We start from the raw sequence: 20,173 nt of genomic DNA, 5'->3' as shown, positions 1-20,173 counted from the left end.
CATGAGGAAGTCTAAGATCTTCATAGCTATTGAAACAGATGTCCAGAAAGCACATTGTCTTTCACACATAGCGCTCTGCTGTACAAGAGGCCAGTTCATGGGCCGAGATGCCTATCTCAAATGGGCAACTGAATGGACAGAACCAGATGAAGATGATTACATCCAGGATATGAAAACAAGAAAGAAGGCGCACACTAAGAATCACGTGATCAGATACGAAAAGCCTGGAGTAAAAGGAGCTGGAATCAAACAGGAAGTAAACAGAAGCTTGAGAGTCCAGAAAAATCTGCAGATGACATTCGATGTTGGAAGAGCAGAGGCCAGATGAAGATTTGGGGATCAGTGCTATCACCAGATGTATGGGAAGAAGGATTGGTTATCTGCAGAGCCTGGATGGTAATTGGTTGCCCAGCATCAATCATTGACATATTGCATAATGGAAGCAAGCCACTACGGCTGAAACTCGCTAAACTAGCTACTGACCTGGGTCGAAGATAGAGGACGAACCTTGCAGATAGTGCCTTTGGAGAGTGCAGAGCTGTGCTTCAGAAACAACAGCACAAAAAAGGTTTGAGGGAATCAGAACTGTGGTTGAATCTTTGATGCACCAGGAATGAACATGTTGACAGCAGTGATCATGGATCATTATTGGGCTTGTGGATTCAGAGCTTATATGAAGTTATCCAAGGACTGGGAAAGATGATGCTCAATAGTGAAGGTTCATGTTCCAGTGTTGGTGATTCCTAAAAGTGTTTTGAATCTTGACAGTTTCCTGAAAGCAGATGGTCACCTGAGGAAGAAGAGATCTGTGGAGATAATCAATCGAATGAAGAGGGAGAACTATTTCTCTGCCAACAAACTTTTGACTCCATCCCGTATGAGCACAGACTGTTCAGCCAAACTTCATCGGTATTCACATTGATCTTCATGCCGAGAATTCAGGTTGGAGCAAATACCAAATGGCTGCAGATCACCAGATGGGAATTGCTGTAAACAATCAACACTACCATAAAGGGATTCAATGCTATCAGAGAAGAGATGAGAGCCATGCGACTGATGACTCTTCATAAAAGATACGTCCTGGACATGATTACAGCTATGGATGGAGGTGTTTGTACAAAAATCGGAGAATCATGTTGCACTTTCATACCTTCTCAGGATGACGAGAATGGCACCTTGACGGAGGCCATAGAGATGCTGACGAAGCAACATGTCCAGACGATAGACGAAGTGGAAGACATTGCTGATGATAGCTGGTTTAGATCACTCTTTTCATGGATTCCACAATGGATGGCAGACATGTTTGGGTTACCTTGGAGCCCTGATCGTGTTGGTGTTGCTTGGTTTTTGTGTGATCAGAATAATAATCACACAATGCAAGAAAACTGCAAAGAAGGCAATAGAGATGAAAATAATGATAATGATGGAAAGCCAGAGACTTGACAGATGTAGAAATCAGAGACTTTGTGAAAGCCAGCATCCATGCACCAGAGTGAACAAAGTTCCTGTACCCAAAGAACCACAAGAAGTGGCATGATGGATGTATTTCAGCCCAAGTGGACAGTGCATGCTCATCAATTGGAATAAGAATAAGCATGTGAAATCAGCTGTGTGCCTGAAGGGAGTTAATAAAGATATGGATCCCAAAAAGCATTTCTGCAGACAAGGATGTGTAGATATAAAGGATGATGGGAGAGTGGTCAATGAATCGCCCAGAGGGGGGAGTGTAAAGAAGGAGCTAAGTACCCCCACCTCATCCATTTCAGCCATATTGCCTATATGTTGGGAACCACAGTGTGAGACACGTGTGGTACCAGTGAAAATACTGATACCAAGGAGAATCCTGGAATCAAGGTTCCCATTGAGAAATGCATACGAGACAGTGTGATGGCCATTTGAATGAAATCCCAGCAGAAACAGAACAGCTGAATGAAAGAGAAGAATGGTGACATCACACATGAAGCAAGCATGAAGTACATAGAAAGAGATGCAGAGACAAGAGAATGCAGATATTCTATAAGGCATCAAGACAGTTTTGCAAGATAAGTAACATCTTGGGATCAAGATGAAGAAACGAATGCTACAGAACTGATGAAGATATCAAGTCATTTTACACATGTATATATGCATAGAAACGCAAGCAGACAAAGTATTCTTGAGGCAAGCTTTATAGTGAATAGATTGTGGCATGCACCAACATATACATACAAAAGAGTGAGTAAAGAATGGATGTTTCCACTATGTATTATAGCAGAGCTTGACTAAAAAAGGAAGGCCTCTTTTCCAGTGTGTTGCAGTTAAAAGCAATTGAATTACAAAGTGAATCTCAGAAAGGCAAGGCTGGATGAGCCCCATGAAGCCATGGTCTTATCAGGCTGGGGTGAGCAGACATTGGATACAAATTGTATGAAAGAACAAAACTCTTGTTCAGAAGACATGGACAAAAACAAGGAAGACGTCAGAGGCCTATTAGAATATAGTATTTTAAATACACTAGAGCTTGATTTTGTGGTCTTCAGTCACGTGGAAGGATGAAGTTGGACGAACATGACAACCACACATACCCATGAAGGCAAAGCGTGCCTTCACTCCCCTGAATTCTCCAGAGCAAAGAACACTCCCAACAACAAGTGCAAAGTCCTAACTGACAGCAGACCACTGAGGTGATGATAGATGATTATTCTAAAGCTATGATCAAGACTAGCTCACCAACACATCGAAGCCCAGCCTGCGTGCTTCTAACATATGTGGAAAAGTACTGACAGAGGTTAGAGTGCCAACCAAATGTAGGGGGCCGCGTGATCAAGGGTCCTATAGTTTGTGTAACCAATGGGACGATGTGTATTTAGTAACATTCAAAGTAACTTGTTTAAGGGGAGCGCTTAGTTGCCCCACCTGATGTAAAAGAGGCAATTCATTTCTTAGACTAGTATGGAACGTATACTTAAATGTTCTCTTAGACACTATCACAATTGCCACTATGTTTTTTTAGTTTTCCACATAGGATGATGTCAGTAAATACATAGGTTGACATCATCAATGACGATTTTTTGCTATAAAATCAAACTTTTTAGAAAAATGCATTGAGAGATCTTGTGCTGAGACGTCCACTGATGTCTGTTGTACTCCCTGTTTTAGATAATTGATATTAAAACAGTTACCTTTCTGCCAGCTAACAGTTGTTTCGATTATTGATGTTTGAATAGATTCTGCACCCCCATCCATCTCAAGGGTATTGCTACCTCGTCTTAAAGCGCTGGGGTCTCTCAGTTCACTTTATGTGGGTATGCTGGCTCAATGTAAACAATTACTTAATTACAAAATATGAAAATCCCTGGTTCAACTGTATTGCCTGCTCCTATCTTGATATGCTAATAACAATATCTGCACTGTTTGGACAATATTAACTGCCCCAATAATTGGATTTATGGTCCATGTACAACAATGTATAGCACAATTTAGAGTTCTTTTAAAATTAAAAACAGAAGCAGTTAGGAGACCGATTCATAGAAAAAGCACAAAGTCCCTGCAAAGTACTCTGCGCATAAAACAACTACGGTTTCTATGCGTGTTCCGCGGATTTATGGATTTCAAAGTGTAAAGTAACCTGCTGTGCAAAGTAAATAGAGACGCGCCCGAACACCCAGAACACGCCCGCACGCAAGTCAAAACCAGTGACATATACCAACCTTTGCGCCTACCTTAACCCCACCATCCAGAAACCTGGCAACACTGCAAGCCGTCCCCCCTTATTGAAGGCAGCACCCCTGCGAGACTGTGTACAAACCCCTGTAATCCAGAACTGCACCCTGGTAATCAATTTCTCGTAACTCAAGGCTGCGGCCGGTTAATCTGTCTACGATCCCCTGTAATTCAAGTCAGCTCCCTGCTAATCTACATATCATCACCTCTAACTCCAAGCATCACCTTAAATATTTGCCATCGCCCTTAAATTGTGATGTAAATATTACCTTTGCACATTGGTTCCGATGCGCTTAGTTCTTTGCACCTCATATCATCTGGCAGTAAAATCACAAGGTTTGCGTGTCACTTTTCCAGGCATGAAGTTACGTGTTAAAATTAATTAATTTGTTTAGGCACGCGCTTGACAGGGCGTGCAATATCTTTGCGCGGCCTATCCATCAACACGCCCACGTTATTCCTTGGTCTTCCTCATTTTGCCACGTGAATGGGGAATATACATGTTTTGCCCCTATATATTACTTTGCGTAGGCCGATCCCACACTTTGAGCGGAGTGCCGCGGAAATCACTCGACTGCACGCAAAGACGAGATGGGCCCTCGCGAAATCCTGGAAATGCATGCAAAGTTCGATCCATGATTCGGTATAAGGAGATTTGTGGACTGAAAAGTCACTTTTCAGTGCACAAAATAATCTCTGCATCAAGCCCTTACTGTTTTAATATAGAACATTTATTAGGGACCCGTAGATCAGGAGTACCCTTGCCCCAGTAGCACAGCAGTGTTGATGGTGATTTGGTTTGGAATGCACGAGGTTTGATGCCTTACGATGTAACCATACAGAGAGAGTAGGGCAGGAAACACCATGACATGCATGCAAAGCTTTAAATCACTGACCCATTAGCAATGCAAATGCTTCGAGCCAGCTTCTCAAGGTTTAGGTTTTTAACTCACTGGACCATTACACAGGAGGGAACATCCAACAAAAGCCAGTCTCGACCCCGCCTCAAAGGGAATATCCTAATTCAAACTATGGGATCGTATGAAACCCAATTATGTGTTGCCCTTGTAGGGCATCACCAATACGTTGGGCGCAGCGAGCATCATACGGTTGCCACCAGAAGACCCCTCTCATGCCTGAAGACCATCTGTTACCAATGTAATCTAGGGGTCGTGGAACCTAATAATCTTCTACTAGACAATATTGGAACCAGGGTAGATGATTCCATTGCTTCAACTCACCTGGATTATCCTAAATTACAGTAGGCGTATTCCCAACAGTTTACTAATGTAGTTGGAGCTCTGACTGGATTGCTATTTTCTAATCATTACAACACCAGCGGTAACCAATGGCGCTATTAGCACCATGGTTGCTGCCGGTATTGTAACGAATCCGCCAATGGTAAATGGGGAAATACCGACCCATTCCAAGGTTGGCGGGGCGATAATTCCCCATTTACCATTGGCCCTTCCCCATTCCCATTTTTTCCCCACAGGGCTCAATGGGACGGGGGAAGGTGGTAATTACGGTACCACAATTTACGGTGCCGTAATTACCTCGAAAGTCCCTTTGCGGGTTCCTACTTTAACGGCTGGTCCAAACCAGCCGTTAAGGTCGGGAGCCGCAAAGGGACCTCGTAATCAGGCGGTAAGGGTTTAACGACACCGACACCTTTTACAGCGCCGTTAACCCCTTAACGCCAGGGTCCTAATGAGGGCCAATGTATGATTTCCAACACATGTCTCCCTCTTTAAATGGTGTTTTGGAATTCACAAATCTTTTTAACATTGATTTTAGTAGACTGTAAAGACATCATGGATCCCGCTTGCCAAACGCAGTTCAATTAATCTGCAAGCTGTGAGCATGGCCATTCCTTTGGGGGCCTCTTAGCTGAGTGCTGACAGTTCAACTGGGTAGCGTTCTTCTTCCCTTTATTCTTCTTTCCCGTCAGCTTTATCTTCTGGCTAGTATAACTTTCCATCTTTCTAAATCATTCATGATTTCACTAAGGTCAATTCATGTTCTGCAGCCTGTATCCAGTGTATCCAATGCCCAGCCACTTAATGCGCCTAGATACCCTCGGGCTATGAGCGCTATATAAATAACCAACTAAATAAATACATTTTTAACAAGAAAACACTGGTTGGAATAGAAAGGTTGCCCCAGTTTGTACTGTATCACTACAAAAAAGTCAATCAGGCCACAAGTCACATAAGGTACCTGTGTGTATGTGGCTAGAACAGAACTAAAAGGCGACAATGTTATTTCTGAATTTTCATTCCATGAAGCACTTTCATTTCTCTGCTCACATTATTTCTTGTACATGTTAATAACCAGAGAGTGTGTCCTTAAGCCTTCCCAATCTTCTTAAAAACACGCCTAGAGTTGAATAAAAGTGAATCCCTCCACACGTGTGAGCTGAAAATGGGGATATGGGTATTTGTGGTTTATGTTTTCATGATGTGGCATTCATTTGTTGCATTAAATGAACTATTGCATATTTATTGTATATTTTACATCCTAGCATGCTAACGTTTTACTTGACATGCGGTGGGGCGACATCTGTGAGCGCGCGCGCACACCTAACAAACCCCCTCCCATAACATGACAAATCTAAACGGTAAAGGATGAAAACCTTTAATTACTCATAACCACTGGAAATTCCCCTAGGTAGATTTACATTCTATTGACTCGGGGTAAAGGGCACCTAAGGCAATGTGAGAGGTCATAAATTACCAGGTTTCAGCTGCATAGATCCGATGAAGGGTTAGCAAGACCATGTCCCCCCACCCTCTACTGTTGGATAATAATAATTTGGCATTTATGCAGCACCATGAACCCCCAGGTATCTGAGCGCTGCTTATTATTACCCACGATGTGTGGTGCATCGACCTCGAAAGGCTGAGTTTGGCTCCACCGGGATTCGAACCTGCGTTAGCAGGCTCTGCACTGATGTCAAAGCAGCTCTCTACTACTGTGCCACTTGACCGGCTTGATTTGACTCGATGCTCATTTCTCACTTATGATGGTGGAAGTCAGAAACGCCTGCCATGTACCTGAGTGAAAGGAAACCAGCCAGAGCTCAGAGGTGCTGTTGCTCCTCTGCCAGTCTCGATGTGCCCTTCATCCAGTGCTCACTGGCATTAAGAAAAACCATAATCACATACACAGTTGCATTCGAGACTGATTGCGAGCTGCCACTTCATTTTGGACATTTGCACTATTACTAATTCAGAAGTTAGCCCAAAACAGAAGTAGCTCCCATTTCGATGAGAGACCCGGCCTTGCCTGGTTTGTTTGTTTTATTATTTATAACGCGCACCAGACCCAAGGGTATCAGGGCGCAAAGGCATCAAGAAGGTTTACAGCTTGGGTTACATTACATTTGAATTGCAGACAGTGTTTACAAGGTATGTACAGAAATGAAACCTAAATACACATGAATAGTGGGCCTATGATAAGCAAGGGAACAAATGCATAGGAGGGGGATAGGTAGGAGGGGGGGTGGAAGAGTTGACATATTAGAGGTCCTTTTCCCTGATCCAGTGAATGATGTTAGACCTGAAGTGGAGGTATGATTGGCCTTCCCTTAGGACAGGAGAAAAGGAGTTCCATTGGTGGGCAGTTTTGACCTGAAAGCTTTTGCCCCCGGTTTTGGTATATTTAAATCTGGGTATGGTGAGTAGATTGGCGTTGGCATATCTGGTGGGGTGGGAGGAGGAATGTCTCGTGAATCTGGCTATGAGGTGTTGCGGGGCAGAGTTGCGGAGACATCTGTGAGTCAGCAAGGCTACTTTAGATTGATTGTGTCTGTTGTGGTGAGCCAGTTATTGACTTCTCTGATGTTTGAGATGTGGGCTTTTTTGGAGATGCTCAACACTGCTCGGAGGGCGTTATTTTGTAGGCGTTGGATTTTATTGGTGATGTATTTGTTGCACCCTAAATACATGGCGTTGCAATAGTTCAATTTTGATAAAACCAGGGCTCTTGCTAGAGTCGTGCAGCTGTTTGAGGATAGGAAGCGCTTAGCTGCTCTGATTATCTTGCAGGTATAGGCAGTGGTAGAGGCCATAGAGTTTACCTGTTTGTTGAAGGTGAGGGTGGCGTCTAGGTAGAAGCCAAGGGTTTTGACTTCCTTGGCTACTTTAATACTGTTGCCATCTATTATGAAGCTGGTGTAGTTGTGGCCAAGTTTGTTAATATTATTTGTGGTGCCGAGGATTAGGATTTCCATCTTGTCATCATTCAGGCATAGGCCAAATCCTTGTTCTAGTCTGCCGTCTACGGAATGAGGATCTGGGTATCATCGGCATAGTTCGTATAGGTGATACCCAGACCGTCGAGAACATCAAAAAGGGGCTTCGCGAATATGTTGTTTAGGGTCGGGAGACGCAGGATCCCTGGGGCACTCCACAGGTAATGGGAATAGGATCAGCGGAGGCCGATGATGAGAAAACCTGCATTGTCCTATTGTTTAGGAATGACTGTATCCAGCCAATAGCCTTGTGCGAAAAATGGGCAGCTGAGTCCAGGTGGTTGCAAAGGATTGCATGGTCTACTAAATCGAACGTTGCAGAGAGGTCGAGTAAGAGTAGTAGAGCTGCTTTGCCATTATCTCTGAGGGAGTCGATTTGCGTCTTTAGGTAAATCAGTGCAGTTTCTGTCCCGTGTTGGAGTCTGAAACCAGACTGACAGACTCCTAAAAGGTGGTTAGATGCTAGGTATCGTATTTGAAGGTAAGCTACCTTGTCAAGAATTTTAAGCAGCAAGTGGTCTGTGGTGTTGGGTCTATAATTGGTTGGTATAGAGGGGTCCAGTGTTTGTTTTTTGAGTAGTGGGAGGACCCATGACTCTTTGTGGTTCTTAGGCATGATGCCTGTGGAGAAGGAGGCATTGATGAGCTTAGAGATAAAAGGTGAGAGGTGTCTGGCTGTGTCCTTTATAATTTGAGCTAGGCAGGGATCACCTTGGCAGTTAGACGGTCTAAGGGTGAGTATGACTTTTTCAACCTCTATAGTGGTTACTTTGGTGAAATTGAAGCAAGGAGTAGGTTGTTTGGACGGGGAGATGTAGTACGTTTGTGGTCCCTGGGGGGTGGTCTCTTTTTTGTTAGCAATCTTCACTGAAGGGTTTGATCCTTTATTGGATAAAGCTTTTTGGATGCCGGTACACCACGTTCTATCCTTGACAGAGGTGCCAGGGGCCTGGATGGGTGTTTCCAGTTCTTTGAGAATGGTGAAAAACTCTTTTGTACTGGACTTTGCCTGAGAAATTCTTTGGTCAAAGGAGTTTTGTTTGTCAAGAATAATTTCTTTCTTGTAGATGGAAGTTGCTTTACTAAGCAAGATTGATGTAGGCTGAAGGGGTTGAGTGAAGAGTTGTTGTTGACGGTAGTTTTTTGGATGGTTTTAGGTGCATACATTGGGGCTAATGTGGTTAGTGCCATGGTAAGGCTCGATAAGTAGATGAGGATAGTCCTCTGTAGGATAGTGTAGATGGAAGACAAATACATAGTGAGTGGGTGGGAAATGCAGAATACAATTCAGTCCCTGAAGGTGAACTGGAGTGACTTAGGGAGTGGAGATTAAATACAATTACAATTCAGTAACTAGTATGATTCAATATTCAGTACACAGTGCAGATACAATTCAGTATCAGGGAGGGTTTAGGAGAATTGGATATAAAATACAGTATACAATTGTTACTTGATGTGAGTTACAACATAAAATCAAAGTATTGTATGTGTACGGTTCACTATCTAAAATATGGGGCAAGAGAGCCTAATGGGTTCCAATATGCAGTACAGTGTTCATTCTAGTGCCTAAGTCGTGAGCATTGAGGCCTAGGTGGAGTCAATAGTGAACAGTTATGTGAAAGGTTAGTTCAGGTTAGTTTAGGTTTTATGGCTGGTGATGTTACTCTGGGCTAGATGGACGAGTACATCAATAACAGTTAGGATACATGATAATGAGAATGCATTAGTGTGGCTTTGATCATACAGGGTGATAGGTGTGCAGTGATTAAGCAGTGATCAGTGAGCAATTAGTGGAACATACATCGGCAGATGCGTGCAATACAGGTAAAGAGATGTAATCAGAACAAGATGTGTGGTGGCGGGAGATAGTTTGTAGAGCACACGCGTGGTTACATGAGTAGGAGGCAGCTGGTATGCCAGAAAAGGCTGTGTTGTTGGAAACAGGAAACACGTTCATAGAGCACAATATACTATCTAAGCAGGCAGTTTTTTAGCGGTAGACTGGTACACAAAGCCAATAATCATGTAAGAGCAGGAGTGTACCATATGTCATCGCTGTGGTGTCGATCTTGCGAATTAAAAGAGTCGGTTGTCTCTGTGAAATCGCGGGCCCATGTGGTTCGCAGGTTGGAGGTCAACCGAGAGGCTTGGGAGAGCAAAGCAGAGTTGAGTGGTGGAGGAAACGGGTGTGTAAAAGTGCCTCCTGCGCTCCAGTGTCGAACGGGGCAAACAGGGCCTTAAAAGGGACTTGCAGTGGCCGTCGAATATTCCGCCTGATGGCAGATGTTACTGTTTAAAAACAGTCTCTGCTTAGCAACCAGATAAACCTAAGCCTCATTCTGGTGCCGCATTGCGGCCACATTTTGTTGCAGTTTCAATGCCGGTGCAGTGCGGTGCTGGCCGAAGTGGGAAAGCTGGCATGATAATATGAAAAGTGGGCGGATGGGGGGTCCCATGCTGGGCTGCTGGGGTCACCTCAACAAAAATGGGAGGAACGGGTGAAAATAGGCAAAATGTAGATGCCGCCCGTTGCTGAGATTCCGTCTGAGGTCGGTGCTGCAGGTGATTCGGAGGAGCGTGGGGCAGCTGGTGGAGGCTCCTGCTCGCGCCACCACTCAAGATGCTTTGAACACAGATGTGGGCAAATAGGGCCTTAAAATGGCCTTGCAGTGGCCGCCGGCTATTCCGCCTGCCAGAGGAAGTTACTGTTTAAAAACAGTTGTTGCTTAGCAACCAGATGAAGCTAATCCTCGTTCTGGCGCCGCATCGCACCGGACATTTTGTTGCAGTTTCAATGTCGGCACGGTGCAGTGCTGGCTTAAGTGGGAAGCTGGCTTGATAATATGAAAAGTGGGTGGATGGGGGGGCCAGGCGGGGCTGCTTGGGTCACCTCGCCAAGACTGGGAGGATCCGGCGAAAATAGGCAAAACGTAGATATCGCCTGTTGCTGAGATTCTGTCTGAGATCGCTGCTGCAGGTGATTCAGAGGAGCGTGGGGCAGCTGGTGGGGGAAGCCACATTTCTGTGTGACAGTTTAAGTCAGTCCAGGAGCACTCCCTCAGCTGGAGAAAGCAGCTGATGAAGCGATCATTGTTTACTCTGGGCTGGCTCAGCTCCCCAATAATCGGCATTGGTACCGGTTGGCTGGCAGCCGCACCCATCATGGATGAAATGCCACTGCAATTAGGAGAGAAGCACTTGCAAAATATAGTAATATGATAAATGCTAATTTAAAATATTTATCAGTGTTTTCAGATTTTCCAAAAATCATTGTGCTTTACTTAAAATATTTCAAAAAGCACATTTGTCCAGCCACCTTAGTCAAGGCATCTGTTTCAACAATACCCATACTTACTTTGTGTGTTTATTTATTTTCAGTTTATCTTCAAATCCAACCCTACAGTCGCTGAATGTATCATCGAATGGAAGCAGAAAATCAAAGTTCAGTTAATGATATGCTGATTGCTGGCTTTTCAGACCTTCCACACCTCCAAGCTCCACTCTTTATTGTGTTTTTAGTGCTGTACCTGCTTACTCTGAGTGGAAACCTTCTTATTGTGGCAACAGTTTACGGTAGCTCACAGCTGCACACCCCCATGTACTTCTTTGTCTCTGTGTTGTCACTGATTGACATCACATACACCTCAGTTATTCTCCCTGCAATGCTAGCACACTTCTTTCTCAAGAACTCACATATTTCTCTCACAAAGTGCCTCCTCCAGATGAATTTTTTTCTTGCCATGGCAGCTGCAGAGGTTGTTTTGCTCACAGTGATGGCTTATGACCGGTATGTGGCCATCTGCAATCCTTTACATTACCCCTCCATCATGAATCTAGGTGCGTGCATACGGCTAGCTGCAGGAAGTTGGCTTGCTGGTCTCATGGCTGCTTTACCATTCACTGTAGTCGCATCTGGGTTCTACTTCTGTGGCTCCCACACTATCAACCACTTCTTCTGTGATTTGACAGCACTGATGAAGATCACATGTACCAGCACTCACATAATTGAAATATTGACCTATGCTATTGGAGCTTTACTGACACTGGTGTCGTTTCTTTTGATCATCATATCGTATGTCAACATTATCTCATCTATTCTGAAAATTAAGGCAGAGGGAGGTAGTCGGAAGGCCTTCTCGACCTGTGCCTCCCACCTGACTGTGGTTGTTGTTTTCTATGCATCACTCTGTGCTACATATGTTCTCCCAAAATCAGCTATAGTGAACAGCAAGATCTCCTCCTTGGCCTACATCGTTATTGGTCCTCTGTGTAACCCCATTATATACAGTCTGAAGAACAGAGAGTTTAAAAATGCCCTGAGGAAGAAAAATAATAAACCGTCGGCTACGGGAATAAACAATAAATTGCAGAAGCAGTTGAGCAATTAACCCCAACATGTGGGGGAATTACCACTCGGGTCTGTAGGTCGGACCAGGGCATTACTTGACTGGTAATGCCCCCACATGGAAGGGTTTATCGCTAGTAGCATCCTAACATGCTTTACAGTAGTGCTAACAGTTGAGAAACGGTGTGCTTGCAATTTCTCAACTGAAAGAAACACAAAACAAGATGGTTGCAGGAGGAAAGTGCCAGAACTCTGAGTGTTCCAGAAGCTAACAAGGCATGAGGCAGCTGTGGGTAAGTGGTGCAGGAGAAGTGAGAGGGTTGGGAGAGGAGCAAGGGAGGTGGGAATTGGGGTTGGGGGAGGAAGAAGGTACATGAGTACTTACCTGCTTCCTGGCATGAGCAATGCCTAGCACTTCTGAGGAGGCTCAGAACATGGCATTATCATGAGGTTACGGCCCTGTCCAAAGCTCGCAGATTGGATGAGAGACCCTCTAACCCCCCCTCCAGGATGCTAATGTGGCAAAATAAAATGTCTTTTACACTGAAAATTGTTACTGTCCTACCACTGTGGAAATTGCTCTCAGTCTTTCTGCTGTATCATTCAATCTTTGCGTATTGCCCCCAAGAGGTAACTTTGATTTCAGAGTAATATTTTCCCACCAGTATGGAAGGGGAGTTATACTGTACCTACAATGTTGAAGCATTTAATGAGCTGGTGAGTTTGAATTGGTTATGCAAGCATGACTTTATCACACTACTAGTTCATACTTTAAGCATTACAAGAGACATATGAATAATGTGAAAGCTGTATTCCTGTCATTGTTATAGCAGCATGAAAGGGATCATCATTTTCAGACTCTCCTTAACATATGCCACACTCCTATGTAGGACTTCCTCTAAAGGCTATTGGAAAAAGTATACTATGTCCTTATCCAACAGGCAGATGCACCACCCACCCTAAGAACTACATCATCCACTGTAACACGACTTCAAGGAGCCCAGTCAAAGAAATTGAAAGCTTCATCTCAACTGCTAGCCTTTTTGGGATGTCTAAAAGACTCAATAAAGTGCATCGCTGAATACAAGTAATTTAAAATCCCACAAAAGTCCATAATGTACTGGACTCTGAATCAATTACGTATAGAGCACTTCTGCATTTTGGTGTACTTGGTGTGCATGGCCCTGCAACAAAAGAGAGAGGGGGTGGTTAGTAGCAAAGAGAGAGAGAGGTAGATGTAAACCCTGTGGTCTTAATGCTATTGTAGGTGAGTAGTGGCCAAAGATCCTTGGGTGTGCGTCATCAAGAAGGGAGAGACCAAGCTGTATCCATTGGAGTAAGTGCTGCTAGGACCAAGCCAGTCACTTGCATGCATGGGTGTGATAAGGCTAGAGAACTGAGCACTGGTATTACTCGAATAGCTTTTTGTTCCAGTGTCATATTGTACAGAATATCAGTGGTTTTATTAATGGTTTTCTATAAAACCCTGGACAGTCTCCTAATGTTCCATGCGTTTCTCATCTGCCCCCAGAAAGGTATAAAGGATTTAGTAATGTCACCGAAAACCTGCCATGCTGTGTCACCATCATCGTTCCGTCGAAGACTCTTTGGCAGTAGTAGCAAGCTTTACACCAGGCAGGGGTAATACCAAGTAGCAAGTACCTCCCCAATCCCTTGGCAACCATGGATATGCTTCATCTCCACACACGAAATAAACGGGACCCCCTATATACAGTGGCTTCTCTTCTTGTTCTAACACTGCGGTATTCATGCATCTATCAAATGTACCCATTGGTCGACAACCCTTCTTCCGCAGGCAACAGGGAACAGAGTGTGGGCTATGGTTAATGGTATAAGAAGGGGGTGTGGCGTCCTTATTACCTACAGGAGACATTTTGAAAGTGATCATAGGTTGATAAGGTCTAGCTACAGGTCTGGCTGAAGCAACATTCAATGTGCTTCTATTTGTAAATACAGAACAGCCTAAAGGTGTTAGTACTAGTCTCTCGAACTCATTTATGTTAGTTCCATCAAAGTTTCCAGTAGCACTGTTATTCCACCTGCCTAAAAACAAAGCTCGAAGCGAAGCATAGCAGGCAGTGCTTAGAGGTGGAGGATGTATATTCCAGCCTAATCCCTGCTCCCCATGCTGAGGCAAGTGGGAACGCGATCATACCCAGGAGAAGGTCTTGTTCTGGATAGCATGCGTGGCATTCATTATCATCAATAGAGTGTTGTTGTCATAGCCCCCTGTGTTTAACGTCCGGAGGATGCAGATTATGGGAATGCACATGTGGTGGAACCATAATGGAAACATTAACTGTTGGCAATAGAGCATTCAGTGGATTTACATGTTCCAGGTACCAAAACACAGGTGTCAATATGAGTGCACTACAGACAAATATTGTGATGAGTACACATTTGGTTTTCGTGGACTATGGCCTTCTAGAGGTAGGCCCAGTTTCAATAAAGTGATCAATATCTTCATTTGTGCAAGCAGACCCAAACACAGGGATAGTTTCATAAACGTTTCTCAGCCTCTGTTAAGAAGCCTCACTGTTAGGCTTTTCAAAGTTCATCCGTCAGTGGCACTTCACTACGTAGCCAATCTTGCTTGCAGGTAACTCAGTCAAGTAGATCCTTACAGTCCTTGCCAACCCCTGCCTTTTCAGGTAGTAGAGGAATGACTAGCAGCTGGCTTCAACGATGGTAGTTCCAAGTACTGGTCGAAACTGATTCCAAAGCTCCACAGTGTCAGAACAAAGATCTCCTGCTTTTACACGCAAGGGCCAAAGTCCTTCACCTCCAGCAAGAAAAAACAGCACCGGGGAGACTTGTTCCTAGCTCATACGCGGTTGCTCCTTTCCCTAGCCCTCTTCCCCTAGCCCTCAATACGGCAGGCCAGAGGCAAAGGCTACTGTACACGTGTAGTTAATTCCTGTTTCGTGGACGTAGATCGTACCTTGCGGTACCAGGCACAATGTAGTCTGAAATCTGTTCAAGTGCAAGTTGTTGTAGTCTGAAGGAGATGCAGAAACAGTATCAATTGGTGATGAAGAAGGCAATGCAGAAGATGAAGACAATGAAGAAGGCTAGAGGTGGCAGTGTTTCAGTCTCCTCAGGCCCCACGGGCTCAGGAAGCAGCTTCAATTCAGATTTGCTCTCGATCAAAGCGATGCATTCTGGGAGTTGGAGTCATCAACGTCCTTTTCGTACCTCTTGTCATACGGCAAAGGAAGCAGAATTCTTTTCAAATGTGTTGCGTGGATCCAGTGTCATTTGCTGCTTACTCAGACAGCAGTCTGCATTGCCAGGAGGACTTGGAATGAGCCTTTCCATCGAGGTGCAAGACAGGTTCCTCTTTCAAAGTTCTTGACGAAGACCCTGTCTCCTGGCCGTAGACGATGACCTGGCCCCTCGTATGTGACAGTGAGGGCTTCATGCACCTGCTGGTAAATCAAACACAAGTTTTGAGTCAACTGATCACAGTAATCGGTCAACAAGGGGTACCCTATTTCCCCCAATTTCTTTGGCCTGGGTACATTCCACACATTGGCTGGTCTCCCCATAATGATCTCATACAGAGGTTTCAATGGCGTAAGGAATTGCTTCTGTACATATGAGGTATGCGGTTCACGCTTTTCCACTACATCTTTATGCTGACGATCAAGTTCTCGCTTAAACACAAACATTCTTCCTTCCTTATCTTTTATTCTCGCAGTGCTCTCTCTCGAGCGGACAAGAGCAACCAAATCGCCCAATTCCTGTGGTACAAGTGTATCGGTTAAATCACTCCATACAGTGGTCAGATAGGTTCCCATCCTTTCGAGCAGTACCTGTTGTTCTGGAATACCCCCAAGATCGGACATTGCACATTGAACAGCAGACTCGTCACCACCATCTATGTACGTCTCAGTTCTTCCTTCCGATCTTTACTGATCGTGCTATGGGTCTGTCTGGGATCAGTACTTCCTCTGTCAACTACCGCTGGAGCAGAACTACTGGGCATAGATAAAGCATACAAATCATGCTCTGTGGCTGGCGGAGGAAATTACACCACCAGTGCAGATGGGACTACTACGTTGGTGGTGGTAGTTGCATCAGCTGGCGCGGATGTAGGTGCAAGAGCAGGAGTAGCTACAGGAACGGATTCATAAGGAGTCGGTGCAGTTGTCTCAGTACTTGAGTCAGATCTTCGCTCATTCAATATTTTGTTTATTAATTCATCTGATGTATGAAAATCTTGTGAAGGGTATATCTTCTGCACATCTAATTGGAAGGCCCTATCCATACCTCGAATGGCTTCGTACTGTTCCTGTTGGTCATGCACTAACTCTTTCTCTGCATTTGCCATATGTCTATGGGCATGTTCCTCCCTACTTTTCAGGTGCTGAGTCGCTTCCTTTCTCAAATGTCTAACTGCGTCAAATGCTGCAGGCCTAGCCTTTTTCCGTAGTAACACAGATTCTAAATGTTATATGCGCGCGAGTTCAAAATTGGCATAATCCGGCCACTGCATTTCTGGTACATGTCTGGTTTGTCTATGCCAAATTGCATTGAATATGATTACCCCTAAACCATACCGAATGTGCATTTCATATGCTGGTGACCCCTCAGGTGGTGCATGCTGGCTATGTTCCAAAGATTGAGCAGTGGAAAAATCACACAAATCAGGATGACAATCTCCCAGGCATCGTTAATTCTTACCTCTTACATGGGTGTTTGTACTTGCAAGTTCAACACTCAACCAAATATCCGAATTTTAAGAATCAGGGCATGACTCACCTGATTACAACCAAAATCGTCTCTCAGAAGCAAGCCTCGACTCCAGGACCCTCGCTGCGATGCCCGCTGGGCACGGCCTGTCGTTTTAGGGATTGGCTGTGCGCAGATCTGCAGAGGAATAACTTCTCACTTTGCATGAGCGCCCCACCACTTTCCGGTCCCGGTCCGACGGCCTCGTCCTTGACTCATCCTCGACATTGTGATGGGTCATCACTCAGAGGGTCCCTGTTCGGGCGCCATCGTGTGGGCAATATATGGAAACAAGGCACACAACCATATACTGATGACACGTCAGTCGCGAGGTTTCAAAAGCAAGACATGTTTATTGTGGATTTCTCGGTCGGCCGAACGAACGAGTCTCAACACCCCACGACATGTGCACACAGACACCGTGAGAGGAGAGAGAGCGAGCATCAGGAAAGCACCAGCATATATATAAATCAAATCAGCATAGCAAAGCATTGCCTGGCCCTCCCCTACATGTAGCTTACAAGCAAGAGTTCAGTAATTGACAGGTAATTTACGTAATTCACTTCGCCCAAACATTGAGCATTCTTTGCCATTGTTTCTAAAACAATTTAACGTCTTGGAACATCGCGCATCTGCGTGGCAGAGAATATCTTGTTCTCTCCACAAGGTGACATTCCTTGCTTTACAAACTAACGTTATCTTGTTGCTACTTTCATGGGCTAAGGTCAGACAGTTCTAAAACAGAGAAAATGCCAGCTCCTATGGAGTAGCACATACAGCTTCTAATAATTCTTCATTTACTGCCTTGTACAATAGCACTTATGAGACTGGATGGCACCTGGTTTTCTGATTAATCATGCTCATGAACAGCTTCAGGGTTCTGCAGCATAAGAGAAACAATATATTCTGCAGTAGCATCTCAAAGTTCAAGATGCAGCCTCTTATCACGTTAAGGCCTGAGACACATAATATGAGTGAAGCATTCAGAGAATGGAGAGACATCAAAAATGGCAGATGGTTACAAAATGGCTTCTCGGTTGGCACATTTAGATTTGGTTATTCGTAATGTTTGCAAGTGTGCTTTAGGCCAATACATTATCAGGCGGTATTATAGCAAAATGTTTTCACACACTGTCCTAGGCACACCGTGCCTGCCCACAGTCTCAACCGCAGCTCTTCATAAAGGCGCAAAACACACCCCGTTCGCAAAAGGCAGAGTTTCCTCGTGTCAGAAACCACAACTCTCACAAACCTACAGCAGCATGCATGCACTCTTGATATAACACCCTTTCTTCACCTCCAAGCCAAATCACTCCATTGTGCCTCCTGCACACCAGCCTTTACTAACGCCCGTTTTTCACCTGGCATGCCCTCTACCCATGCACTCCCTGCCATTACAGCACATCCTATATGCAACATTCTCCATGTGACATGACTCCCAGCCCCTTGATACCACCTCACTCCCTCGCCCAAAGTGCCCATCTGCACAATCCCCCAGACCTACCTCCACCATCCTGTGTCCTCTATCTCCCACCACCACTTACCAACGTATATGTACCACTAGCAGATCATCACCACACATAGAGTAAGCATGCCCCACCTCAAACCTCCCCCACCAGTCTCCACTGCAGAAATGCAAGACTTAGTCAGTGCACATGCCTATGTCATCACTACCAGCCTTCAGTTTGCTCACACAAACCTGCAAGCAACCTTAGCCTCAAGCGAGATACCTCATCCCATCCAGAAAGCTCCTCCCATTCTGTGAGTAATCACTCAGCCACCCCCAGCCGATCACCTGCTGCCCTCACATCCTGTACTGGCTCTGCCTGTACTTGCCGACTTTGCTCCAGGACCCACATCCCATACCATCGAAATCAATTGCCCAACTGCCCTACTGCCCCAAACCCCCCTTGCAAATCTCCCCTACATACCCTTACCGGCCACCTACCTCAACTTCTATTACCCCACCACAGTGCAACTCCACACCCACTGCCCTCACTTGCGCTCTCGTTAATGCCTGCTCCATCTGCAACCATGCCCCTGACATCCACAACCTTCTAATTGACATAACTTTGAAGTATTAGCCATGTTGGGCAGAATCATGTGCAATACCCTTTGGGAACACCACACACAATTAAAACTACAAGTGCAAGTACAAATTCACCTTTGGTACAAGCCTGTACTACACAGTAAAGTGGTAGCGATGGCTGAGCATCCAGACTTATCTCAAGAGTAAAGTGAGCAGTGTCAACAGTTACACAAAGGACAACAAATACTATGGTTCAAACAAACACTGACTCGAGGTTTCTGAGTAAAAGAATATACATTTATTTACACATCAGTTGTAAAACAGTTCACTAAGTAAAGCAGCAGAAAAATCACACTCTTAATATACAACACAACACCCAATGAATTCTGGACAAGTTATGCTCAAAATAAAGTGTGAGCAAAATGGCACTACAGCAATTTAAAAGTGAGGGAAAGACAAGATTATACCACATTAAACAGCACCAACAAGTAAGTAGGCAGGGCAATCTAGAAAATGCCTGCTACAATGAGGATTCAAATCAATAGGTCTTGGGCAATGTTAATGGTACAGAGTCTTTGCAGAGGATCACACAGTTCAGTGTAGTTCGCGGTTAAGTCTTTGCCAAGAGTTCGAAATGAAGTTGGTCGGATCAAAAGTTAGAAAAGAGTAGAGGAGGACAAGCCCTCGGATTGGCAAAAGATTTCAAACACTTTCACCGCGGTCGGACGGAACGAGCAACCGGGTTAGAACAGTACCTTAAATGGAGGAGAAGGCTGTAGCTGAGACAGAAGTTCCTGGCAGGTCCTGCAAACTCACGGTTCCTGAAGCGACTGTCGGACTGACACAAGGTATGAAGACTTGAGGGTCCTGCACTGACCAGGGAAGAAACCAGCAGCAGAGCAAAGCAACGATTGAAAGGTGTGCTCCTTAAAACCCAAACATGGTCCGAGCCTCCTGGCTATCCGGTTCACTGCAGCGATGTGCAGCTAATTCGACCAGGGGAAGGAAGCCTTGCTTGGTATTTAGCAAACTGGTTGGTCCCACCAGTTCAAGGGAAGAAGATTCCTTGCAGATCTTTTCTGTCATA

This window comes from Ambystoma mexicanum, chromosome 3p (genome assembly GCF_040938575.1).
Source record: "Ambystoma mexicanum isolate Mex_15411 chromosome 3p, UKY_AmexF1_1, whole genome shotgun sequence".
NCBI classification, from domain to species: domain Eukaryota; kingdom Metazoa; phylum Chordata; class Amphibia; order Caudata; family Ambystomatidae; genus Ambystoma; species Ambystoma mexicanum.
This window is presented reverse-complemented; position numbering follows the sequence as displayed.